This window comes from Artibeus jamaicensis, unplaced genomic scaffold (genome assembly GCF_021234435.1).
Source record: "Artibeus jamaicensis isolate MK-2021 breed Jamaican fruit bat unplaced genomic scaffold, CSHL_Jam_final contig_834, whole genome shotgun sequence".
Lineage (NCBI taxonomy): Eukaryota > Metazoa > Chordata > Mammalia > Chiroptera > Phyllostomidae > Artibeus > Artibeus jamaicensis.
Window position 1 is genome coordinate 1,883,902 of NW_026521981.1, and position 5,660 is coordinate 1,889,561.

The 5,660-nt window shown below is 40.3% G+C and overlaps 1 non-coding gene across 1 annotated transcript; it reads left to right on the plus strand.

Annotated features, from left to right (window-relative positions):
* The first annotated feature begins 2,829 nt into the window (after positions 1-2,829).
* Positions 2,830-2,959, plus strand: LOC119035903 (U6atac minor spliceosomal RNA). The gene has a single exon (XR_005079900.2). It is a non-coding gene; the product is annotated as a U6atac minor spliceosomal RNA (small nuclear RNA).
* Positions 2,960-5,660: the final 2,701 nt, after the last annotated feature.

Genomic DNA, 5,660 nt, shown 5'->3' on the forward strand with positions numbered 1-5,660 from the left:
TCTGTGTTTTGTTGTAGCTCACTGAATCTCCTTAAAACAGCTATTTTGAATTCTTTATCAGGCAAATTATAGATCAGATCTCTTTGTCTTTGCGTTCAGTTACCAAATGAGTGTGATTCTTTGGTGTTGCCATGTTACTTTGCCACGTTACTTGATTTTTTTGTGTTCCTTGAAGCTTTGCATCCGTGACTTCTCGGGCTAGGCCTGCATTTTTTACTAACTGCATTTGTGGAAGAGAGAGCTTCCATCAGCCCTGCTAGAAATTCTGAGGCTTTCTGACTTTCTATGACTACACCTGCTTACTCCCACGCTTCTTGCTCCCTCTTGTGGCAGAACTTTGGAACTTGTATGCCTTCCCTGGATCCTGCATTGTACCAGACTCAGTACTCACAGCCTTTCTTTTGTTTTCCCACACGTGGCCCCAAAGCTCAAGTATCTGTTCTCTCCCTGGCCTGCAAATTGAGCCAACTTTCTGTGTATGCTCACTGGCATTCTGCCACAACCCACTTATGCCATTGTCAGTATCATACACACAGAGCTGGCCACGGAGCCAGGGGAAGGGGGTCTGTGGGGGAGAGGGGCGTGAGGCATGCGTAGCACTGTGGGTGCCCATGGGCCAGTTGGAGTTGATCTGTGGTGAGGCACTCCCAGCAGCTTGTGGGCATGCTTCTTGATGGAATGAATCCATGAGGCAGTTAGGATATATGCGCCTTTAATGTCCTCCATGAGTTCTATCTGCTCTCCCACAACCTCTTCCCACTCTCCAAATTATAGAGCTCCCAATTTAGATTCTGGATGGGGCAAGAGAGAAATAAACCCATCTGGCAGGCACAGCTGGGGAAGTATTCACTCCCATCCTCTCCCTTTTACCTGTAGGATAAATCAAGGGCCAGACAAGATTTTTCTTCCTTCTTGGCCCTAAACTGTGTCACCTTGGGGGAGGGGTCATGTAGGTAAAGTCAAACTGTTCTTCTTACCTTCTCCAGTGCATTCTAACTCATATTATTTTGCTCTGGTGGAGTGCTGGAAACCTGGACAAAGGCTCTCTCCTCTGTGAGTAACTGTCTTAAGTCTGTGTTCACTAGGGGCTCCCAGAGCATAATCAAGAGGAGCTACCTCATGGGTTACTACAGGAATCACAGCCAAGACCCAGATCTGTCTGCCCACCGGTAGGTGAGGCTTTTTCCGGGTCACCTGGCTGTGGTGACCCTCAACTGTCAATTGTTAAAGGGCGGGACAAAATGAGGAATGTCTTATGCTGGCATGATACAGACATCACCCCCTCTTCTCTTCTTAATGTCACCTTATGCTAATGAATATTTCCACACTGACAGCTTTTCTTATGTTGCTTGTTTCCTAGAAGCAGAGCCCAAAGTAGATATTTTTAAGTGAATGTGACTTAACGGCTTTATTCCAAGATATATAAGGATCTAGTGGTGAGTTTTGAGTAAATGGGAATAAAATAACTTAGATCTTGAAAAAATCATTTTTGCGACTGATGTCAAAAATGGACGGAAGGGCATTGTGGGTGAAGCCAGGGAGATCAGTTAAAAGCTATTGCATTAATCTAGCTGAGAGATAATTGTGACTTGTACAAAGTGGTAGCAGTGGAGATGTTAAGATATGGTTGACTTCTAGATATTTTACGTTGGAAGTAGAAATGACAGAATTTGCTGCCAGATTGACTGTAATATATAACAGAAAAAGTGACTTAATGGAGATCATTAAGGATGTGGGAAAGCATTAGAAAGAACAGAGGTGTCACTACTCACATGAAGAAGACTGGGAAGGAGTAGATTCCTTTCAGTTTTTCACATATTAAGTTTGAGATTCTCATTAAACATCTGGTTAGAGCTGATGAATAGGTCATTAAATATTTGAGTCCCTATAACACGTGAGAAATTTAGGTTAGAGATACAAATTTACAAGTTATTAGCAAACATATATATTGCAATTAAAGCTACAAGACTCAATGAAATTGCCAAGGGAGTGTAGATATAAAAGAGAAGAGGACTAAGGTCTGATTCCTAGAGCACCATAATATTACAGTCAGGAATAAACCAGAATCAGAAAACCAAGAAAGTATGGACTCATGGAAGTCAAGAAAGAAAGAAGAGAATGACCACTTACGTCAAATGCTACTATTAGATCATGTAAGGCCTGAGATTTGAGCGTCACATTTAATGAGGTGAAGAACATTGGTGACTTTGACAAAATAGTTTTAGTAGAATTATTAGGCAAAGCCCTGATTGGAGTGGGTATAAGAGTGAATGGGATCCTGACTTGGCATCTCTAAGCCCAGATGGTTCAGAGAGCACTCAGAGTAGCCAGGAAGCCTGAGCCCAAGCTGAGCTCCTCCTTCCTGGACCTCAGGGCAGGCAGGATCAGCTGGCAGGCAGGCCTGTGAAGGAGGGATGTGGCAGACCTTCAGCTGGACGACAAAGCTGGGAATCTGGGAGCACAGTGAAGACTGTTGGGTAGTGTGGCCCCTGAATTCTTCACTTTGTTGAGTGGATTCTAACTTCTCCCTTGGGACAGATTCTAGAAGAGCCAAGTGTGATAATTTGAAGAACCCCAGTTGCTCCAGGGCTTTCACCAAAAACTGGAGTCTATTTCCTTGATACTTGGGCCACACTTTGGAAAAGCCTGTGGGAAGTCTCCCTGGCTCAAAGTCATCTTGTCAAAATGGAAGAGAGCCTAGGACCAGGCAGCCTGGGTCAATAATTGGACAAGGAGAGCTATAGCATAGGATCTATGACTAGGAACTGTTTTCATCCAACAATAAAGTTCTTGATCTATCAGGAAGCTTTAAAAAAAGTGAATGGGAGAGTGTTGTATGAAAAGGAGAGGTCAGCACTTCCTGTGGCAAGGGTGAAAGAGGCCCTTGTGCCTGGAAACATGCATATGGTATATGGTTAAGGCGTTGACAGTACTTTGTGGTATATAATCATATTTTTATGCTAAGTGAAATAAATCAGACAGAGAAAGACAAATATCATATAGTTTCACCGATATTTGGAATCTAAAAGGCAAAACAAATAAATCAACAAACAAAGCAAAACAAAAACAGACACAAGAAACAGAAACCAAAAAGATAGTTGCAGGGGAGGTAAGGATGGGAGGATGGTGAAAACGGTGAAGGGGAGTATAGCCAGTAATATTGTGGTAAGTTTTCACAGTGACAAATGATTATAGAATTAATGGGTGATTACCCTGTAAGGTATTTAAATGTCAAATCATGTTGTACACTGGAAAATAATATAATATTGTATACCAACTATACATAAATTTAAAAAGAATGGAAGAAAAAAATTTAAAAATTAAGTATAAATGACATTTAATAAAATTTTATATAAAGACAAATGGGAGTTAAGCATTAATTGAAAAAAGATTGGGTCAAGAGATAATGGATTTTTAAAAAACAGAATAAATAATAGCTTCTTTTTGTGTGAATACAAAAGTTCCAGGAAAGAAAAAAATCGGTGCTATTGGAGAGGTAATATTTGTTGAAATGTTGTCCTAGAATAGGTTAATGGGAGTGGGATCTAGTTAGGCACTTACTAGACTTTTTATATCCTCTTGATGAAGTCATCCCTTTATCACTATGAAACTATCTTTTTTATTTTTAGTGACTTTTCTTGTTCTGAAGTCTACTTTCTTAAGGTTATTTAGTTACTCCAGTTTTATTTGAATTAATATTAGCATGGTATACCATGTTCTATCCTTTCAAGTTTAGACTCTGAAGGGCATTATATTTAAAGTATGTTTCTTACAGATAGCATAAAGTTAGATCTTACCTTCTTATCTAATATGACAATCTCTGCCTTTAAATTGGACTATGTAGAATATTTACAATTGATGTAATTACCAATACAATTGAGTATAAATATACCATGTTGCAATTTTTTTCTATCTGCCTCATATATTCTTTGTTTCTTTCTCCTTCTGTTTTTCTTCTTTGGATTAAGTAGTTTACTTATTTATTTTTAAAATCCTCACTCAAGAACTTGCTCATTGATTTTAGAGAGAGAGGGAGGAAGAGAGAGGATGAGAAACATTGGTCAGTTACTTCTTGCATGCACCCTGACTGGGGTCCAACCCTCAATCCAGGCATGTATCCTGACCAGGAATCAAACCCATGAACTTTCAGTTTATGGGATGGTGCTCCATTGGTTTATTTCTTTTGAGTCACTTCTCTAAGCTTTCAAATATAGTTCTTTGCACTATCAAAGTCTACCTTGAAATATATACTACTTCACATACAAGGTTAAGAGTCATATAAAAGGTCACTTTTACTTCCCCCTCATCCTTTGTGCAATTGGCATATATTTTACTTCTACATATGTAGAAACATCTCAGCATATTGTCATTACTTTTACTTTAAACAATTATTCTTTCAGAATATCTTTTTAAATGAGAAAAAGTCTTCTGCAATTGTTTACATACTTATTTTTCTTGCTCATTACTCCTCTTTGCGGGTCCAAATTTCCCTTCTGGTGTAATTTTTCTCCTACCTGTAGAATTTTGTTTACCATCTCTTATAGCACAAATCTACTGGCAATGAATTGTCTTAATTTTTGTCTGAAAGTGTCTTAGTTCTGTTTTAATTTTAAAAACAATGTATTGGGGTATAATTGCTGTGTGATAAACTGTACAAATTTAAACTACAATTTTCAAGTTTAAAATTTATAATTTTCAAGACTAGAATTCCAATCAAGATGGCAGAGTAGGAAAATGTTGTGTTTTCCTTTTTCCATCACCACAGCAAAATTACAACTAAATTATAGAATAACCAACCTGAAGAACCATCTGATGGGTAGGTAGACAGAAGTCCTATAATTAAAAATATAAAGAAGCCACGTTGAGACTTGTAGAAGGGGCAGAGGTGTGAAACAAGCTGGTTATAAACCCACATGTGGAGGTTAAGAATTAGGAAGAATATCTCAGCTTCGGAGTTGTCCACTGAGGAGCAAGGGGTACCAGCCCACATCAGGATCTCCAGCCAGGGTCACCCATGTCAGAAAGAAGAGCTCCCACAGGATCTGGCTATGAAAATGGATAAGGATTCCATCTTACTGGGTGGGACAGAGGGCAGCTACAAACCCAAGCATCCCATTAACAGGCCTGCCCATAGATTCACTGGCTCTCAGGCACTCACTCTAGGCTCAAGCAAAGAGACAGTGGTTTAGGAGGTACCAGAGACGTACAGGGAGAATCTGAGTTGTGTGGCTTCAGGGCAAAAGCTGGAGGTACAACTACCATTATCTATATGTTCAGCTCTCCTCCAATAGAGCCGACAGGGGAATGCAATCTTTCCTATGTTTAGCCCTCCCCTCCACGACCAAATCTGAATCTACATTAGCCTGTGAATTCCATGTGCACCACCCTGATCACTTCCAATGACCCCCACCCCACACAGCTCACACAGCTCAAGAGGCTCTTTCAGCAGCAGACAGCCAGACTTGGCCCACACTCCAGTCTTCCTTAAAAATAAACTCAAAGATACTCAGGGCCCAGGTGGGCAGTGGCTGATGTTGGTGTACCTTATGCCTTTTCCTTAGTGCCTCAAGGCTCAACACTTTTGCCAAATCTGAATCTGGAATGACAGGGTGAACAGCACTCATGTCAGCCTGGTGACCCCTTGAGGCCCTGCCTCACCA